General features: G+C 38.4%; 1 protein-coding gene and 1 non-coding gene across 3 annotated transcripts in view; one reads left to right on the top strand and one right to left on the bottom strand.

The window, feature by feature from the left end:
* TRPC5 (transient receptor potential cation channel subfamily C member 5) overlaps positions 1-22,578 on the top strand; it is a 326,934-nt gene that overhangs the window by 141,001 nt on the left and 163,355 nt on the right. The window lies entirely within an intron of this gene.
* Positions 8,291-8,364, bottom strand: TRNAT-GGU (transfer RNA threonine (anticodon GGU)). Its single transcript has one exon. It is a non-coding gene; the product is annotated as a tRNA-Thr (tRNA).

Raw genomic sequence — 22,578 nt, 5'->3', positions numbered from 1 at the left:
GAAACATACGGGCTCTGAATCAGGAGCTGGAAGAGCTTTGGAACATCAAAGCTCTCCGCATACCCACCGGGACACTGCGCCTGTGACCTAGACAAACTATTAACAGAGGAGAAGCCCGTCTCCCAGGGAATCCCCCATTGTGTGAGAAGCAGGAATAGTGCAGAGAAAACATAGCACTACCGTGTGGGAGAAGAAAATAAATTGCAGTTGGAGAAATAATAAAACATTCTACCAACAAGTACTGGAAAACAAAGAAAGACCTCTTCCTATCAACCTGTTGCAGAAGTCACTCCTGTAGATGTCTAGGAAGAGAAATAGTAAACCAGTAATCGCCATGAATAACCAAGGCAACAAGATAGCTCAGAAAGAAAGTGAAAAATCTCCAGAGAAGGCACTTAAAGATACAGAAATATGTGACTTAAATGACAGAGAATTCAAGATTGCAGTTCTGAAAAAACTCAACGAGATACAAGAAAACACAGATAGGCAGTTAAATGAACTCAGAAACTCAATCAAAGAACAGCATGAGCATTTTACGAAAGAGATTGAAATTTTAAAAAGAACCAAATAGAATTTCTGGAGATTAAGAACTCAATAGAAGAAATTAAGAATGAAATAACCAGCTTAGGTAGTAGAGTTGACCAGATGGAGGAAAGAATCAGTGACATCGAAGATAGAAACCTGGAAATGACACAGATAGAAGAAGAAAGAGACTTGAGACTTAAAAGAAATGAAAGAACTTACAAGAACTTTCTGACTCCATCAGAAAGAGCAATATAAGAATAATGGGCATACCAGAAGGAGAAGAAAGAGAGAAGGAACAGAGAATATATTCAAACAAATTGTCGATGAGAACTTCCCAAATTTGTGGACAGAACTGGACCCTCGAATCCAAGAAGCAAATAGAACACCTAGTTACCTCAATCCCAACAGGCCTTCTCCAAGGCACATTGTATTGAAGCTGTCTAAAATCAACGACAAAGAAAGAATCCTCAAGGCAGCCAGGAAAAGAAGACGGTAACTTACAAAGGAAAGCCCATTAGATTATCATCAGATTTTTCAGCAGAAACTCTACAAGCCAGGAGGGAGTGGAACCAAATATTCAAACTATTGAAAGAGAGAAATCATGAGCCAAGAATAATATATCCAGCAAAGATATCCTTTAGATATGAAGGAGGAATAAAGACCTTTCCAGACATACAGAAGCTGAGGGAATTTTCTAATACACGACCTGCACTACAAGAAATACTAAAGGAGGCTATTCGACCACCATCAACAGGGACAATTTGTGGCAACCACAACTCAAAAAGGGGAGAGTAAAGGCCTGAACCGAATATGGGAATGGAGAAAGTAAGCGTGCTGAAGAAAATGGAATACTCTAAATATCAAACTTTCTTTTACATAAACTTAAGGGTAACCACTCAAAATAAATCCAGAATTGAAATATATACTGAAATAAAAGAAGAAACAGAGGGAAACATCATAGAATACCACCACACAGAAATAATAGACAACAACAAAAAGGCAAAGAAACAATGGAGACACAGCCTTACCAGAAAACTAAAGATAGAATGACAGGAAATCCTCACATATCAATAATCACCCTAAATGTAAATGGACTGAACTCACCAATAAAAAGGCACAGAGTAGCAGATTGGATCAAAAAACTAAACCCAACCATATGCTGTCTCCAAGAGACACATCTCAGCTACAAGGACAAGCATAGACTCAAAGTGAAAGGGTGGAAATTGACACTCCAAGCAAATGGTACCCAGAGAAAATCAGGTGTAGCCATAATGATATCAGATGAAACAGACTTCAAGGTGAAAAAGATAACAAGAGACAAAGATGGACATTTCATAATGGTGAAGGGACTGTACAACAAGAAGACATAACAGTCATCAATATTTATGCCCCCAATCAGGGAGCACCAAATACACCAAGCAACTACTAACAGAACTAAAGGGAGAAATTGACCAAAACACAATTATACTAGGGGACTTAAATACATCATTGACAGCTATGGATAGATCATCCAAACAGAAAATAAATAACGAAATAGTAGCCCTAAATGACACATTAGATGAAATGGACATAATTGACATTTATAGAGCACTTCATCCTAAAACATCAGACTATACATTCTTTTCTAGTGTACATGGAACATTCTCAAGGATAGACCATATATTGGGACATAAAATCAGTCTCAACAAATTTAAGAAGATTGAAATCATACCATGCATATTCTCTGATCACAAGGCTTTGAAATTGGATATCAACTGTAAAAAGAAAGAAGAAAAAAAACACAAATATGTGGAGATTAAATAACATAATTTTAAAGAACGACTGGGTCAAAGAAGAAATTAGAGGAGAGATGAAAAGGTGCATAGAAACAAATGACAATGAAAATATATCCTACCAAAATTTTTGGGATGCAGCGAAAGCAGTTTTAAGAGGGAAATTTATCTCATTACAGGCCTATCTCAAGAAACAAGAAAACTCCCAAATAAATAACCTCATGTTACACCTTAAAGAACTAGAAAAAGAAGAACAAGTGAAACCTAAGGTCAGCAGAAGAAAGGAAATAACAAAAATCAGAGCAGAACTAAATGAAATAGAGAACAAAAAGACAATAGAAAAAATTAATGTGACAAAGAGCTGGTTCTTTGAAAAGATTAACAAAATTGACAAACCCTTGGCTAGACTTACTAAGATAAAAAGAGAGAAGACACTGATTAACAAAATCAGAAACGTAAAAGGGGAAGTTATCACGGACACCACAGAAATACAAAGGATCATCCAAGAATACTATGAAGGACTATATGCCACCAAATTCAACAACCTAGAAGAAATGGACAAGTTCTTAGAAACATATAGTCTTCCAAGGCTGAACCATGAAGAACTGGAAAATCTAAACAGACCGATCACCAGTAACGAAATTGAATCAGTCATCCAAAACCTTCCCAAAAGCAAAAGTCCTGGACCAGATGGCTTCACTAGTGAATTCTACCAAACCTTGAAAGAGGATCTAGTACCAAGAATGTATAGTCTGATGTTTTAGGATGAAGTGCTCTATATATGTCAATTATGTCCATTTCATGTAATGTGTTATTTAGGGCTGCTATTTTGTTATTTATTTTCTGTTTGGATGATCTAGCCATAGCTGTCAATGATGTATTTAAGTCCCCTTGTATAATTGTGTTTTGGTCAATTTCTCCCTTTAGTTCTGTTAGGAGTTGCTTGGTGTATTTCGGTGCTCCCTGATTGGGGGCATAAATATTGATGACTGTTATGTCTTCTTGTTGCACAGTCCCCTTCACCATTATGAAATGTCCATTTTTGTCTCTTGTTATCTTTTTCACCTTGAAGTCTGTTTCATCTGATATCATTATGGCTACACCTGATTTTCTCTGGGTACCATTTGCTTGGAGTGTCAATTTCCACCCTTTCACTTTGAGTCTATACTTGTCCTTGTAGCTGAGATGTGTCTCTTGGAGACAGCATATGGCTGGCTTTAGTTTTTTGATCCAATCTGCTACTCTGTGTCTTTTTATTGGTGAGTTCAGTCCATTTACATTTAGGGTGATTATTGATATTGATATGTGAGGATTTCCTGTCATTCTATCTTTAGTTTCCTGGTATGGCTGTGTCTGCATTGTTTCTTTGCCTTTTTGTTGTTCTCTATTATTTCTCTGTGGTGGTATTCTATGATGTTTCCCTCTGTTTCTTCTTTTGTTACAGTATATATTTCAGTTCTGGAATTTTTTTTTTGAGTGGTTACCCTTAAGTTCATGTTAAAGAAAGTTTGATATTTAGAGTATTCCATTTTCTTCAGCACGCTTACTTTCTCCATTCCCGTATTCCGTTTCAGGCCTTTACTCTCTCCTTTTTGACTTTTGGTTGCCACAAATTGTCCCTAAAACATCAGACTATACATTCTTTTCTAGTGTACATGGAACATTCTCAAGGATAGACCATATATTGGGACATAAAATCAGTCTCAACAAATTTAAGAAGATTGAAATCATACCATGCATATTCTCTGATCACAAGGCTTTGAAATTGGATATCAACTGTAAAAAGAAAGCGGGAAAACACAAATACATGGAGATTAAACAACATACTTTTAAAGAGGACTGGGTCAAAGAAGAAATTAGAGGAGAGATCAAAAGATACATAGAAACAAATGACAATGAAAATACATCCTACCAAAATTTTGGGATGCAGCGAAAAGCAGTTTTAAGAGGAAATTTATCTCATTACAGGCCTATCTCAAGAAACAAGAAAACTCCCAAATAAATAACCTCATGTTACACCTTAAAGAACTAGAAAAAGAAGAACAAGTAAAACCCAAGGTCAGCAGAGAAAGGAAATAACAAAAATTAGAGCAGAACTAAATGAAATAGAGAACAAAAGACAATAGAAAAAATTAATGTGACAAAAAGCTGGTTCTTTGAAAAGATTAACAAAATTGACAAACCCTTGGCTAGACTTACTAAGATAAAAAGAAGACACTGATTAACAAAATCAGAAGCGTAAAAGGGAAGTTATCACGGACACCACAGAAATACAAAGGATCATCCAAGAATACTATGAAGGACTATATGCCACCAAATTCAACAACCTAGAAGAAATGGACAAGTTCTTAGAAACATATAGCCTTCAAGGCTGAACCATGAAGAACTGGAAAATCTAAACAGACCGATCACCAATGCTGAAATTGAATCAGTCATCCAAAACCTTCCCAAAAGCAAAGTCCGGGACAGATGGCTTCACTAGTGAATTCTACCAAACCTTCAAGAGGATCTAATACCAATCCTGCAAACTCTTCCAAAAAATTGAAGAAGAGACAGTACTCTAACTCATTTTATGAGGCCAACATTACCCTGATACCAAAACCTGGTAAGGACAGCACAAAAAAGAAAACTACAGACCAATATCTCTAATGAATACCGATGCAAAAATCCTAAATAAAATTCTAGCAAATCGAATCCAACAATGCATTCAAAAGATTATTCATCATGACCAAGTGGGGTTAATCCCTGGGGCACAAGGATGGTTCAACATCTATAAATCCATCAATGTGATACATCACATAAACAAAATAAAGGACAAAAATCATATGATTATATCAATTGATGCAGAAAAAGCATTTGATAAGATACAACATCGATTTATGATTAAAACACTTAATAAAATGGGAGAAGGAAAATACCTTAACATAATAAAAGGCCATATGTACCCTCTGCTAATCTCATAATTAATGGTGAAAACTGAAGCCCTTTGCTCTACGTTCAGGAACACGACAGGGATGTCCCCTATCACCTCTGCTTTTCAACATAGTGTTGGAAGTCCAGAGCAATCAGGCAAGAGAAAGAAATAAAAGGCATCAAATTGGGAATGAAGAAGTTAAATTATCACTCTTTGCAGATGACATGATGCTATATATAGAAAACCTAAAGACTCCACCAAAAGCTATTAGAAACAATCAACGAATACAGTAAAGTTGCTGGCTACAAAATCAATGCACAAAAGTCCATTGCCTTCCTATATACTAACAATGAAATCTCAGAAAAGAAATACAAAAACAATTCCTTTTGCAATTGCAGCAAAAGAATAAAATACCTAGGAATAAACTTAACCAAGGATGTGAAAAGACCTATATGCCGAAAACTATAAGACTTTTTGAAAGAAATTGAAGAAGACACAAAGAAATGGAAAGACATTCCGTGCTCATGGATTGGAAGAATCAACATAGTTAAAATGGCCATATTACCCAAAGCAATATACAGATTCAATGCAATCCCCATCAAAATCCCAATGGCATATTTTAAAGAAATAGAACAAAAAATCATCAGATTTGTTTGGAACCACAAAAGACCCCGAATAGCCAAAGCAATCTTAAGAAAAAAAGAACAATACTGGAGGTATCACACTTCCTGACTTTGGCTTGTACTACAGGGCTACAATCAAAACATGGTATTGGCAGAAAAACAGACACATAGACCAATGGAATAGAATTGAGAAATGAAATAAAACCACATAAATATGGACAGATAATTTTGACAAAAAGCTAAAAACATACAATGGAGCAAAGACAGCCTCTTCAATAAATGGTGCTGGGAGAATTGGATAGCCACGTGCAAAGAATGAAACTGGACTGCTATTTGTCACCATGTACCAAAGTTAATTCAAAATGGATCAAAGACTTAAGCATAAGACCTGACAAATAAACTGCATAGAAAACATAACATTTACTAAACTTATGGACCTTGGGTTCAAAGAGCATTTATGAACTTGACTCAAAAGGCAATGGAAGTAAAAGCTAAAATAAACGAATGGGACTATATGAAACTTAAAAGCTTCTGCACAGCAAAAGAAACCATTGACAAAATAAAGAGGCCACCAACTGAATGGGAGTTTTTTGCAAACAGTGCCTCCGATAAAGGGCTAGTATCCAGAATATACAAGGAACTCATGCAACTCAACAACAAAACAAACAACCCAATTGAAAAATGGGCAGAGGACTTGAAGACATTTCTCCAAAGAGGACATACAAATGGCAAATAGACATATGAAAAATGCTCAACATCACTAATCATCAGAGAAATGCAAATCAAAACCACAATGAGATATCCTCACCCCAGTCAGAATGGCTATCATCAACAAGACAAATAACAAATGTTGGAGAGGCTGTGGAGAAAAGGAACCCTTTACACTGTTGGTGGGAATGCAGACTGGTGCAGCCATTATGGAAGGCAGTGTGGAGGTTCCTCAAAATTCGAATTGGAATTGCCTGACCAGTAATCCTCTGGGTATCTAAAAATCTGAAAACATTTAGATAAAGACACGTGTGCTCCAATGTTCATTGCAGCTTTGTTTACGGTGGCCAAGACATGAAACAACCAAAATGTCCTTCGATAGATGAATGGATAAAAGTTGTGGTATGATATACACAATGGAATACTATTCGGCAGAAAAGATGATATAAGACATTTGTGACAACATGGATGGATCTTGAGATAATGCTGAGAAAAAAGTCAGACAGAAAAAGCAGAGAACCATGTGATTTCACTGATATGTGGTATATAAACCAAAAACAACAAAAACAAGACAAACAAATGAGAAACAGAAACTCATGAAACCATATACAATAGTTTTGTTAGGGGGAGGGGGTGGGGTGGGAGTGTAAGGGGATCATATATGATGGAAGAAGACTCTGGGTGATGAACACACAATGGGATTTATAGATGATGTAATACAGAATTGTACACCTGAAATCTATGTAATTACTACAATTGTCACCCCAATAAATTTACATTTAAAGCAATTGTTGATAGATATGCACTTATTGACATTTTATTATTCATATTTTGATTTTTGTCTTAAAGAAGTCCCTCTAAGATTCCTTCTAATACTGGTTTGGTGGTGATAAACTTCTTTAGCATTTCCTTGTCTGAGAAGCTCTTTATCAGTCCTTTGATTCTAAAAGATAGCTTTGTTGGGTAATCTTCATTGTAGATCCTTGCTTTTCATCATTTTCAATATTTTGTGCCAATTCCTTCTGGGCTGCAAAGTTTCTGTTGAGAAATCATCTGATGGTATTATGGGAGCTTCCTTATAGGTAACTAACTGCTTTACTTGTGCTGCTTTTAAGATTGTCTTTCTGGTGAAGCCATTATGGAAGGCAGTGTGGAGGTTCCTCAAAAAATTATGAATAGAAGGAGGCAGGAACAAGGAGCTTGGCTCTGGGGTGCATCTAAAGAGATATATAAAACAGACCTCAGGTGACATGAGGATGGATTGATTGCTGTCTCAAAAGACTGCTATTCAGATTTGCTGTTTTCAGAACTGCTTTTAAGGATTGGATTGTTTCAGAGTAAGAGATCGGAACCCACCGCAATGGACAGTAAAGAACTTTCTTTGTTGGTGAATTGTCATCATTTTAGCATGCTTTGGAACTTGTATGCAGCATACAGCTTACAGCATCAGGAGACACAGACCTGGTGAGGTCTGGCTGGTTCCCGCCCTTTCCAGGGTTATTTCCCACAGTTCGGTGAGCTTCTTTGGCATAACATTGTTATGAAGGTGTGTGTAGTTTAACCTTACTGCCATTGCATATTCTTGTGACTGTATTTTTTGACTGCCTTGATTGCCTTTGACTTCTATTATTGATTGCATATTGCTAAATAAATTGACTAGTTATTGTTAAATAAATCAATAAATCCCTCTCTAGCATGTCCCTCCTCCTTCTTTTCCCCACTCATCATTACAAGGGTGCAGCTCACAGTGGCCCATGCGGGGCTCGAACCAGCAACCTTGGTGCTACCAGCACCATGCTCTAACCAACTGAGCTAACCGGCCACCCCAAGCACAGTGTTTACCTTCTCTGCTATTTTGACTGGAAATACACATTTTTTTCTTGTGATGAAAACTTCTAACATCTACTTTCTTAGCAACTTTCAAATATACAATACAGTATTATTAACTTTAGTCACCATGTATTACATTCCAGGGACTTACTTATTTTGTAACTGGAAGTTTGTACCTTTTGATCACCTTCACCCATTTCCGCTATTGACCTGCCTCTGGCAACCGCCAATCTCCAATCTCTTCTACATATCTATTAGTTCATTTTTACTTTAGATCACACATATGTGAGGTCATATATTACTTGTCTTTCTCTGATTTATTTTTAACAAAGAGTTCCATACTAGAGAGGGCAGCCTAAAGGTGTTGAATAGGGTTTGATGGGGAAAAATGAAATGTGGCCACCCAATTTCCAAAATTATAATCTCAGCAATGAAGTGAAATGGAATGCCATATCACAAAGGGACATGTTTGAGCAGAAGCAGAATGACCATTGGGCAGGAAGTAGTGTTACCAAAAATTGTTAAACGTCTATTATGAGGTTGGACTATGTCACCATCAAAGTCTCTTCCAACTCTGCAATTTTGCAATGTGTGTATCAGCTGTGGCACATGATGTGATGAACAAAGTCTGAGAGTGGAGTTGACTCCATCCCTCAACTGTTATGTAGCTTTAGGCAAACTACTTAACCTCTTCATAGCTTAACCTTTTACATTGAAAAGAAAAGGGATAATACTAAATAACCTCTCAGGGATGCTGTGAGGAAATGAACAATGTTTTCAAATTATTCTAAAATTACTTTATAAACCCACATTAAATAGGTACTGTGCCTGACAACTAATTGGTTTAGTAGATAGGCAAGAATATAAGGCTCTAGTATATATAAAAACCACAGGGGATTTCATTATTAATTCCACAGGCAGTGATGTCTTTGATACATTTCTAGAATAAAACTCATAGAATTTCTGGTGGATAGCTGTTTGGCAGTGGTCCACTTATTCATAAAATCATCAGGATTAAATGAAGCATAGTAGCAATCTAGTCCATTCTTCTGTCACTGCAATCAATCCAAGATGTATTAACCTCTAGCCTCTGAAAGAGTTAAACACCCAATGTTAATTTGATGGAACAAAACCTTGGCAGGGTATGAAAACAGAAGCAAAGCAATTCTGTGCAAGTGTCAGTTGCCCCAAATTCTCAAATGTATGCCTGGGGCCTCCAGGGAGTCTCAAGTTTCTGAATCAATGGTATTCTAAGACAATAGATGAAGAAGAGTTTGCTGGAAGCTAAGCCTCCTCCTTGCATACCTGATCACTTTTGCTGCTCTTTTTTTTTTTTATGTGTAGATATTTTTTATCAGTTTCAGGTGCACAAGACAAAGTAATACTTAGATGTTTATCATTTATATCCCTCACACTGTGTGAACACCCCTCCCCCCATCCACTATCCCTCTGACATCGCACAGAGACATTACATTTCCACTGTCTCTATTCCTAATGCTGTACTCCGCTTCTTCTAAGTATATATATATATATATATATATATATATATATATATATATATATATATATATATATATATAATTATACTTGGCATTCATTATTGTTAAGCTTCACGGGTACAATGCAGTGATCAGGCATCTACATCATCCCTGAGTTGGTCTCCCAAATGGGACGTGTCCATTGGATACCCTACAAAATCTTTTCAACATTATTGACTACATTCCCCAAATTAATTTTCAAAACCCCGTGGCCATCTTGTGGTTACCAACTGTTTTGTAATCCCCTCACCTCCCCCTTATCCCCACACCCCCCCCCATCTAGCAACCCTCAGTTTTTCCTCTATGTCTCCAAAATTGTTTCTGATTAGTTCATTCACTTATTATTTTCTTCAGATTCCACATATAAGTGAGATCATATGGTATTTGTCTTTCTCTGTCTGACTTATTTCACTTAACGTAATGTTCTCTAGGTCCATCCATGTTATTGCAAATGGTAAGATTTCTTTCTTCTTTATGGCTGTGTAATACTCCATTGTATAAATGTACCACAGTTTCTTAAATCAGTCATCTACTGATGGGCATTTCGGTTGTTTCCATGTCTTGGCTATTGTGTATCTTGCTGCAATAAACATAGGAGTGCATAAAGATTTTTGAACTGGAGTTTTGGGTTTTTTCAGATAGATATCTAGCAGTGGGATTGCTGGATCATAAGGTAGTTCCATTTTCAGATTTTTGAGATACCTCCATACTGCTTTCCATAGTGGCTGCACCAATCTGCAATCCCACCAACAGTGCACAAGCATTCCCTTTTCTCCACATCCGCACCAGCACTTGTTGTTTGTTGATTTATTTTTTATTTTTTATTTTATTAAATTTATTGGGGTGACATTTGTTAGTAAAATTACATAGATTTCAGGTGTTTACATCTCTATTCCATTGTGTGTTCAAATATTCTCCTTCCATCAATATTTGTTCTTATTCATAAATTATCATCAGATTTTTCTTGAGGAGTGCCGATTCAAACTATTGGAGAGTCATGATAATATTTCCAGCAAGATATCCTTTGATATGAAGGTTTCCAGACATACAGAAGCTGAGTTTTCGATGCATAGTACTGAGTATTCTGTAACTCAAACCCTGAATAATATTAGTCATTACACTAAATATCAGCACTTTTGTTTGTTGATTTATTGATGATAGCCATTTTGACTGGGGTGAGGTGGTATCTCATTGTGGTTTTTATTTGCATTTCTCTGATGGTTAGTGAGGTTGAGCATTTCTTCATATGTCTGTTTGTCATCTGTATGTCCTTTTTAGAAAAATGTCTCTTCATGTCCTCTGCCCATTTTTTAATTGGGTTGTTTCTTTTTTTGGAGTTGAGTTGAGTTTTTTATAAATTTGTGATATTAACCCCTTATCAGATATGTCATTGGCAAATATGTTTTCGAATTCCGTAGGATCTCTTTTTGTTTTATTGATGGTTTCCTTTGCTGTGAAAAAAACTTTTAGTTTGATGTAATCCCACAAGTTTATTTTTTCTCTTACTTCCCTAGCACGAGGGGATGTATCAGTAAAAATCTTACTCCAGGTAATGTCTGTGAAGTTTCTTCCTATATTTTCTTCTAGGAATTTTATGGTTTCAGATCTTACATTTAATTCTTTAAGACATTTGAATTTATTTTTGTATATGGTGTAAGGAGGTGGTCCAGCTTCATTTTTTTGCATGTGTCTGTCCAGGTTTCCCAGCAGCATTTATTGAATAGACTGTCTTTACCCCACCATGCATTCTTGCTTCCATTGTCATCGATTAAATGGTCATATAGGCATGGATTTATTTCTGGATTCTCTATTCTGTTCCATTGATCTATGTGTCTGTTTTTATGCCAGTACCATGCTGTTTTGATTACTGTAGCCTTGTAGTATAATTTGATGTCAGGTATTGTTATACCTCCCACTTTGTTCTTATTTCTCAAGATTGCTGAGGCTATCCGGGGTCTTTTATGGTCCCATATAAATTTTAGGATTATATGTTCTATTTCTGTGAAAAATGTCGTTGGTAGTTTGATAGGAATTGCATTGAATATGTATATTGCCTTAGGCAGTATGGACATTTTAACTATATTAATTCTTCCTATCCATGAACATGGTATGTGTTTCCATCTATTTGTATCTTCTTTCATTTCTTTCTTCAGTGTCTTATAATTTTCTGAGTACAGATCTTTTACTTCTTTGGTTAAATTTATTCCCAGGTATTTTATAGTCTTTGGAGCAATTGTAAATGGGATTGCTTTTTAAATTTCTCCTTCTGATGTTTTATTATTGGTATATACAAATGCAACTGATTTCTGAATATTAATTTTGTATCCTGCTACTTTACTAAATTCATCTATCAGCTCTAATAGTTTCTTGGTGGAGTCTTTAGGGTTCTCTATATAGTATCATATCATCTGCATATAATGACAATTTTACTTCCTTCTTACCGATTTGGATGCCTTTTGTTTCTTTTTCTTGTCTGATTGCTGTGGCTAGAACTTCCAGCACTATGTTGAATAGAAGTAGAGAAAGTGGGCAACCTTGCCTTGTTCCTGATCTTAAGGGGAATGGTTTTAGCTTTTCCCCATTGAGTATGATGTTAGCTGTGGGTTTATCATATATGGCCTTTATTATGTTGAGATATGATCCCTCTATTCCCACTTTCTTAAGGGTTTTTATCATAAATGGCTGCTGGATTTTATCAAATGCTTTTTCTGCATCTATTGATATGATCATGTGATTTTTATTTTTCATTTTGTTAATGTGGTGTATCACATTAATTGATTTATGGATGTTGAACCACCCTTGCATACCAGGGATGAATCCCACTTGATCATGGTGTATGATCTTTTTAATGTATTGCTGAATTCTGTTCGCTAATATTTTGTTGAGGATTTTTGCATCTATGTTCATTAGAGATATCGGCCTGTAGTTTTCTTTTTTGTGGTGTCTTTGTCTGATTTTGGGATCAGGGTGATAGTGGCTTCGTAAAAAGTGTTTGGGAGTCTTCCTCCTTCTGGATTTTTGGAAGAGCTTGAGGAGAATAGGTGATAATTCTTTTTGAACGTTTTGTAAAATTCACCTGTAAAGCCATCTGGTCCAGGGCTTTTGTTTGTTGGGAGATTGTTGATTACTGATTCAATTTCCCTGGTGGTAATCAGTCTATTCAGGTTTTCTGTTTCTTCTTGAGTTAGCCTTGCAAGGTTGTACGCCTCTAGAAAATTGTCCATTTCTTCCAGATTGTCAAATTTGTTGGCATATAGTTGCTCATAGTAATTTCTTAAATTTTTTTTTTGTATTTCTGCAGTGTCTGTTGTCACTTCTCCTCTTTCATTTCTGATTTTATTAATTTGGGTCCTCTCTCTCTTTCTTTTAATGAGTCTGGCTGAAGATTTGTCAATTTTTTTTATTTTTATTTTTTGTATCTTCTCTAAGAACCAACTCTTGGATTCATTGATCTTTTGTATTGTTTTTCTGGTTTCTATTTCATTTATTTCCATTCTGATCTTTATTATCTCCTTCCTTGTACTCCCTTTGGGCTTATTTTGCTGTTCTTTTTCCAGATACCTTAAGTGTGAAGATAAAGTGTTGATTAGTGATGTTTCTTGTTTCTTTAGGTAGGCCTGCAATGCTATGAATTTCCCTCTTAGGACTGCTTTCTCGGCATCCCATAGATTTTGGGTCATCGTGTTTTCATTTTCGTTTGTCTCAAGATATCTTTTGATTTCTTCCTTGATCTCCTGGTTGACCCATTCATTATTTAGTAACATGTTATTCAGCCTCCATGAATTGGTGTGTCTTCCAATTTTTTTCCTGTAGTTCATTTCTAATTTCATAGCACTGTGGTCAGAGAATACAATTGGTATGATTTCAATTTTCTTAAATTTATCAAGACTTGTTTTGTGGCCTAACATATGGTCTATCTTAGAAAATGTTCCATGTGCGCTTGAGAAGAACGTGTATTCTGCAGCATTGGGGTGAAATGCTCTGAAAATATCGATTAAATCCAAGTGGTCCAATGTGTCATTTAAGGCTGTTGTTTCCATATTGATTTTCTGTCTGGAAGACCTGTCCCTTGTTGTCAGAGGTGTGTTGAAGTCCCCTACTATGATAGTGTTACTGTTGATCTCTGTCTTTATGTCAGTCAATATCTGTTTTATATATTTAGGTGCTCCTATGTTGGGTGCATAGATGTTTACTAGGGTTATGTCCTCTTGTCGGATCGATCCCTTTATTATTATATAGTGCCCATCTTTGTCTTTTAATATGTTCTTCATTTTAAAGTCTATTTTGTCAGATATAAGTATTGCAACTCCAGGTTTTTCTCATTTCCATTTGCATGAAATATCTTACTTCAACCCTTCACTTTCAGCCTGTGTGTGTCTTTTGATCTGAGGTGAGTCTCTTGTATACAGCATATACAAGGGTCTTGCTTTCTTATCCACTCAGCCACCCTATGTCTCTTGATTGGAGCATTTAATCCATTTACATTTAAAGTGATTATTGATAGGTACATGTTTATTGCCATTTTTAAATTTGTATTAGATTGTTTTCATCTTTCTTCTATTTACAGAAGTCCTTTTAGTATTTCTTGCAATGCTGGCTTGGTGGTAATAAATTCCTTTAGCTTATTCTTTTCTGGGAAGCTTTTTATCTCTCCACCAACTTTAAATGATACCCTTGCTGGATAAAGCAATGTAGGTTGTAGGCCTTTGTTTTCCATCACTTTGAGTATCTCCTGCCACTCCCTCCTGGCCTTCAATGTTTCTGCAGAAAAGTCTTTGATAGTCTTATGGGAGTTCCTTTGTATATAACCCTCTGTCTTTCTCTTGCTGCTTTTAGGATTCTCTCTTTGTCTTTAACCTTTGCCATTTTAACTATAATGTGTCTTGGTGTGGACCTGTTTGGGTTTATCCTGGTTGGAACTCTCTGCACTTCCTGGGCTTGTATGTTGGTTTCCTTCATCAGGTTAAGGAAGTTTTCGACATTATTACTTCAAATATGTTCTCAATCCTTTGCTTCCTCTCTTCACTTTCTGGTATTCCTATGATGTGCATGTTGTTGCACTTGATGTTATCCCAGAGGTCTCTTAAAACATCTTCATTTTTTTTTTTTTCTTTCTGTTGTTCTGTTTGGGTGATCTCTGCTAACTTGTCTTCTAAGTCACTTATTCGAACCTCTGCTTCATCTAACCTGCTGTTAATTCCTTCAAGTGAGTTCTTTATTTCAGTAATTGTGTTCTTTAGTTCTAACTCGTTGTTTATTATGATTTCTACATCCTTCTTTATGTCATCTCTAAGCTCCTTAAACATTCTTATCATCAGTGTTCTGAACTCTGTCTCTGATAGGTTGGTTACCTCTGTTTCATTTGGTTCCACTTCTGGAGGTTTCTTCTGTTCTTTTATTTGGGACATGTTTCTTTGTTTCTCCATTCTGGCTGACTCTCTGTGTTTGCTTAGATGTATTAGGTAGATCCCCTATAGTTCTTAGTTCTTGCTGGGTTATCTTATGTAGTATGTGTCCTTTATATTTGACTTGCACTACTTCGTTCTTCTGTTCTGCGTGTGCTCCAAAGGTGACTCTTGTGTTGTTTATATTGTCCTGTTAAAGAAGATCTTCAATTTCTTTTCACTTGTGAGTAGGTGGGGTTAACTCCTAGGCTGACTAGTTGTGAGACTTGGCTCTGCCCACCGCAGGGTGTTCTGTTGCATGAAGGTTGACCACTTAAATGTGGTTTGGCCTCTATGGATTTGTGCCTGTAGAGAATACCCTCTGGGTATGTCACTTGTAGGTCAAACCCGGTGGTACTCTGGTTTGGTCTGGAGTTGGCCTTTGGGTATGTTGAATCTTGTGCCTCTTAAGCTGGGCCCTGGTAGGGCAATTTCAGAACAAAGCAAATCACCAAGCACAACAACAACAACAACAAAGGAAAAATCAAATACATTCACAGGTGAAAACAACTGACAACCCCCACTCAACACAGGCAAAGATATCAAATATATAAAGACAAAACAACACAAAACAAAACAAAAAGCAGCCCCAGTCCTGTCTTAAGCCCACCAAGTAATCTCCAGGTTGTCCTCTGCTGTACCAAAGAGTCCCCTGCGTATTGTGCAGGCAGAGCCGTTCACCTGGTGCCCAGAATGACGTTGGGACTGCAGATTTCGATGTGTGGGGCTGAGGGGTCTGGACAGTAGTTTTTACAACACCAGTGCAGTTTCTGCCCTTGCCTGCACATATGCACACTGAGAGTAGCACCACCAGCCCTGTGTCCAGTTCTCCTGAGTCTTAGGGCACTTCTTCCGTGTGTGGGTGCGTGTGTGTGTGTGTGTGTGTGTGTGTGTGTGTGTGTGTGGCGTGTGGGAGATTTCTGAGGTGCTGAAAGCCGGAAGATGCATCTGCGGCCTACTGCTGATCCCTGGGAGTGCCTCTGCAGTTGTAATTGCCCCACCCTAGGCAGGCCAGAAAGGGTGGGGGCTGGGGATGGAGGGGTCTTCTCTCTCCCAGCCCAGCCGTGTCACACTCTTCCCGCAGGCCAGAAAAGGTGGTGGCTGGGGGTGGAGGAGTCTCTTCTTTCCTAGCCCAGCAAAAATCACAGTCTTCCCAGCCTCTTCCCTGGGTCTGATCTGCACGAGGGTCTCCCCAGAGCCTGAGCACTAAGGCTCCTCTGTAATCTGACACTACTCAGTTCAGGGTCCAGTTTAAGTCTCTGGAATTGGTGGGGTTAGGATTGGAAGAGTGGAAGGGAGAGGCTCAGGTCTGGAATTTGTGTCCTTTGTCCGGCCTAGGGCCTAACTGTAGGTATCAGCTGAGGTTATTGCCTCAAATGCTGGATATGCTGCCACCTCGGCAGGAGAGATCAACTGTGGGACGCAGGGAAAGAGCCCACCTCCTGGCTTTTGTGTTCTCTGTTCCATCCTGGGATTCCCTGCGTCTCTGCAGCTGCGGATGCCGGCCGCATTTCCACATCCACAGATGCGGGCCACGCTTCCACAGCTGCAGATATGGGCCTCGTCCCCACAGCCACAGATGCGAGCCACGTCTCCACTCTGCTCCCTTCCCTCTTCCCCTGTTCGCCCAATTTGCCCACCTGCAAGTAATCCTTGCACGAGTCTCTTAGCTGTTCTGCGTGATGAGCAGAGAGTCCTTTGATGGGTTATATGTCCCGTTTGTGATAAGATCTGGAGGAGAACTCAAAAAGTGCGCCCCACTGCCGCCATTCCTATGATGTCACTCTTTGCTGCTCTTTTCTGACAAGTGACAATCCCCTGCATCTATGGACCCTTCCAATAGCTGGGTGTTGCTTCCCCCACAATAGAAATTGGGGGTGGAATATTCAAACATATAGGGCCTCAATCACTACCACCCTTGCAACTTTTCATCACTCTTTGAGATTCTTATCCCCTATTCAATGAATATGAAGGAGAAAATTAAGCCATAGTGAATTTCATTTGGAACCCCAGTCCCTTCTGAATCCTCCTTTCTATTAGCCCCAGTATGCATTCCTGAAAAGGTACTGTAGAGTGAAAGGTTTCATTGAACCTATAAGGTGTCTGGCTACATGTGTCTTTGAGATGGAGGGGAATGTTTTGCAAGTGATTGAAACGTCATCCTTACATATAAAATGTCTTTGCCTTTTCAAGTTTCAAATAGGGAACACGTGTGAGTTCAGGGAAATAAGAACAAGGCAGTTGATGTTTTCCTAATTCAGTAGTGCTCAGTATCTAGCTTACTTTTCTCTAGGGATACCACAGCCCACATCCTTAGCCTGGGAACATACTGGGAGAAAGACAAGCAAGAGACAGTAGCAATTGGGAGAAAAGCCCAAAGAAGTTCTCCCTTCTCCCATCTCCAGCCAGAGACAACCAATCTCCTGCTTCTTTCCTGTAATACTTGGTGTGTTCCGACAAGAACAAAAGGCATTCTGCTTGAGAAGGCACTATTGACAACACAGCTACCAGTTCAAAGGAATAAAATTAAAAGCAAGGTCAGAGAGAGGAAGAAATTATGGTAGGAAGGGACATTTTTCTTGAGTTTTTTCCTCTCAAAATGTGATAGAGGGAAATGTATGAGCAAATGCAGTACATTATATGGATACCAGTAAACCTTTGTTTGTCAAAGACTGTGTTTGAAAAGAACTTGCTTGCCATTGATGATGTCAACATGATAGACATAAGTTCGATCACAAAGTGCCTTACATTACTTTTCCTGTCAACCAAAAGTTAATTTTTAAAAATATGACCCATTTATTATTATGACCCAGTAATTTAATCCTGGCTATTGTGTACTGAAAAATCAACTGCTCATCATGATATATACTATCATGGCCAGCAGAGATGTTTGAATCCTATTTTCTGGTATAAAAGAAAGAAATCTTCTTGAAATGAGTCCTGCTGAGATGTCTGTGCTAGGTGAATTTAAGCTTCTTGGCACTGTCCAGATTCAAGTTTCTTTTCTCAAAGACTTCCCATCCCTAGCTAAGCCCTGCTGCAGAGTAAGGGGCTCCTTGTTGCATGAATGCTTCTGAGAGAAGCTACTTACAAATCCCAGGTTGGGAGTTCAAACAGAAAGAACCAAAATAAAAAATTCTCCCAGGTGCCTCCAGCAGGACAAACCAATAAAACATGTTTCCTGCCATGTGTCAACAAAAATTCACTAAAATATATTAGGGGGGAAAGGAGAGACTTTACTCAAGCAGTTTGCAAACACACAGCCTCCAGTGAAAATACAAAGTGCCCTCCAGAGAGAGACAAAGGAGAGGCTGCCTTTTATGGAGAAACTTCCCACCCAGGTTCCCATTCAGGTCTGTTCATGCAGATAAGGACATCAAATTTCATTAATTCAGATCAGTTGATATAGATGCAAATGAGGGGTACAATTTGTACAGTTCTGATTGGTCAGGGCTGGTCATAGTCTATTGGTTAAGTGGTAGTATGGTGATGATGAGGCAATGAACTTCCCTGCAGTGGTTAATTTGGACAGCATAGATAGGGCATAGTACAGGGGGTTAAAGTTCAGCCTGTGGTTCTTTCTGGATGCAGAGTACGTGAGAGAGAAGCAAAGGGCCACAAGATTCTAGTTTTGAATTTAGGCCCTGTTAACCACAGAAAGTCCATCTCAATGGATGAATTCCTTCTTGGGATTCACAGATGAATGGCAGTCATTGTAGGTTTTCCTCATGTTTGCCTAGAATATCCATAGTTCATGAATTTTCCATTTCAATGATAACTAAGGCCATAACTGTGGTATTGCCATGTGACGCACGTGCCCTGCCTTCTCAGTGTGGCTGAGGTTAATAGAATAATAGCATCATGCCATGAAAAGGTGATCTCCATAATAACCTGCTCAGTTTCCTGCCACTCTCATGCCTTCATTACTGCCACCCCCAGATGAAGGCACTTTATTCCCATGGGGTGACTCTTCTTTTACAGGCTCTGAAATTAATCCTGTTCCTAGTCATGGGGAATTATAGAACTAGAGGCCAGCAGCTTAGCAGTTCGGCATCCAGTCTGCCAAGCTGCTGGTCCCCTCTGAATCTTGTATTTTGATAGCTATACCTGAGCCCTTGCCTTGTTGCCTCTGCTTTACATTCTTATTTAGTGGTTTTAAACTGTAGGCAATTTTTTGCCCCAGGGGCACATTTAGCAATGTCTAGAGACGTTTTTGATTGTCACATTTGGGTAGGGAGTGCTACTGGTATCAAGAGGGTAGAGGCCAGGAATGCTGCTAAACATCCTACAATGAGCAGGACAGTCCGCCACAACAAAAAATCACCTGGGCCAAAATGTCACGACTGCCAAGGTTGAGATACCCTGGACTAATTTCAGTAACTGAGTCCCTATATTATATCCTTCCCAGTTCCCCCATTCATGTCGCCAGACCTCTACAATACCAACCATCTGAACTCCTAGACTTCTGCATACATCCATTGTCTCCAAATAGTGTTCCATCCACATATTGAGAAACCTCTCTCTTATCCACTACTAGCATGTCTGTGCTGCTTCTCATGCCAGACACCCATCATTCCACCTGAACATCTTGCGGCCATATCGTATGCTGGTGAACAACCCAAGCTCTGGATCCAAACTGTCTGGATTAAAGTCCTGGGTCCTCCATTTGGTAGCTGTATAACCTTAGACAAGTTACTTTACCTTTCTTAACCTCAGTTTTATTATGTATAAAATACAAATAGTGGCAGTTCCTAGCTCCTAAATGACATAAAAGATACCCAGTGCTTAGCAAAGTCCTAGCATGTTTTTAAGTACAGCAGGTCCTCGAATAACCTGAATAATATTATTTTGTTCAACATTTTTCCGTTACAATGTTGATGGAAAAAAAAAATTGATTCCTGGTGGGGCCACTGTCTGTGTGGAGTTTGCATGTTCTCCACATGTCTGTGTGGCTTTTCTCCAGGTACTCCTCATTTCCTTCCAGATCCCAAAAACGTACATGTTAGGTGAACTGGAGTGTCTAAATTGTCCCAGTCTGCCTGAGTGTGGGTGTGGGTGTGAGTGCACCCTGGGATGGAAGGGTCTCCTGTCCAGGGTGGATTCCCGCCTTGCACCGTAAGCTGCCAGGACAGGCTTCATCCACCTGTGACCCTGAACTGAAATAAGTCAGTTGGAACATCATTACCTTAGTTGTTTTATTAATTGTTATTAAATTCATGTATAGTTCACACTTATTTCAATGTTTAATATTAGAAGTTTGGTGATGCTTTTGTGACCAGAAATATTCAACTACCATAGAACTTAACTTTTGTTTATATCAATTAGCCTATGGTAAAATTGGTTTCTTTATACATTGTTTCACTTGCAGTTTGCAAGAATCTACTGAAGACCTTAAGTGAGGACTTACTATTTGTAAATTTTAGCTTTTACCCAATGCTAAGGCATTTCTAGATTGCTTCAGCAGGTCTCTCTTGTCCAGTGATTATCAACCTTCTAGAGCTGCATTGTCCAACAGAATTTTCAGTCATGATGGAAATATTTTCTATCTACACTGTCCAATAAGGCAGCCACTCTATGGCCATTGAGTAGTTGAAATGTAGACAGTGTGACTGAGGAACTGAATTTTTAAAAATATTACTTAATTTCAATTAATTTAAATAGCCAAATGTGGCTAGTGTTTATCATCATGTGCAACATACTTCTAGAGTTTACAAACTTAATATTCCACCAAAAATAAAATTCCAATAAAAATCTTCCAGAGAAAAGAGGGATATTCCTATTCCCTCTCTTTCCAGACGTCGAGAATCATTGTCCTAGTGAGCCAGTGTAGTGAGGGGAGTGTGTTGCAATCCCCAGGTGGATTGGGACAGGAGAAGAGCCTTAGACTGCATGACTAATTCTAGCTAGTTCTGCCTCTCCCTGTTCCAGTCAGCCCGCTGCCAAACAAGCCTCATACCTGAGAACAGTGGTTCCCAACTAGGGTGATTTTGCCCCCAGGGGACATTTGGCAATGTCCAGAGATACTTTTGATTGTGAAAACTGGTGGATAAGAGAGCTAATACTGGTGTCTTGTGGATAGAGATAGGGATGTTTCTAAAGACTCCACAATGCACGTCACAGCCCCGCACAACAAACTATTATCTGATCCCAAAAGATGAGAAACTGCCGTGGAAGGAATTCTTAAACAATCTCAGACAGGGAAGCATCTATTCTGCTCTTAGAAGCCTCCAAAGACAGGAGGTCTCTAACCTCCCTGAATAATTCAGTGCAGTGTTTACACTACCCCGTTTACTCACTTCAGATTACCTGGAAGGAAAATGTTCCTTTCCATATTAGGGGCAGTGTTTTAAAAAAAACAATTCTTCAATCTGGAAAAATGCAAAGAAGAGAAATCTCTAAAATGATGGAGGCTATAGACGAGAACTGGGTCTAGTTCACCAATTACTAGGATATCAGAAGGAAGAGAGCCTTTGAACCTGCCAACGTTTCAGGATGAATGTTAGTTATGATGTCCGCAATGTACAATGAAATGGCTGATTTCATTACCTCAAAATGTGATGTAGTGTAAAAGGGTAAAGGCATTCTCAAAAGGGATTCGATTTAGATATGTTTACAGCTTCTAAAAACATACAGGACTATTTAAAAGAGCTAGAAATATCAGGGCCATGTTTCTTTGAAATTGACAGCATGGAAGCAATTCCTGCTCTCCCTCAACACCTCCTCCTGTGCCTCAAAGACAGAAACCTGGGTTGTAAGGGCCATGGACCTCAGCCAGTCATTGGGCTAGATCTTATATTTTAGCTCTCCTGAATTTCTCTATGCTGCAATTCAGGTACATTTTCTCATGTGTTGTCTTCAAGGGAAAAGTTGAAATGCTACTATGTTTATCCCAGAGAACAAATCTGGATAATTCAGATCATAAACCCAGTTTTTCTCTTAACTCTGAGCTTGGGGAAACTAAGTTATCCTACAAAACGGTCCCCTACTTTTCACTGTACTTTAACTATACACCAAATGCCTCTGTGTAACAGCAATCAGAAGGGCCAGATACGCAAATTCCAACCCTGCAGGTATTTTACCACTATCTTGAAATTTGGAAGATGGAATGTAGTTGACAACCTTATAATATTTCCTTTGCTGAAGAGATCAAAGATAGTCATGTAAAGAGAAATTACCCTCTCCCCCACCTCAGGGATTATGCCCACATTTAAAGTAGCTGTTGAG

The sequence above is a fragment of the Rhinolophus sinicus genome, chromosome X, assembly GCF_036562045.2.
Source record: "Rhinolophus sinicus isolate RSC01 chromosome X, ASM3656204v1, whole genome shotgun sequence".
NCBI lineage: Eukaryota > Metazoa > Chordata > Mammalia > Chiroptera > Rhinolophidae > Rhinolophus > Rhinolophus sinicus.
Note: the sequence above shows the minus strand (reverse complement) of the source record. Positions and strands in the feature narration are given on the sequence as shown.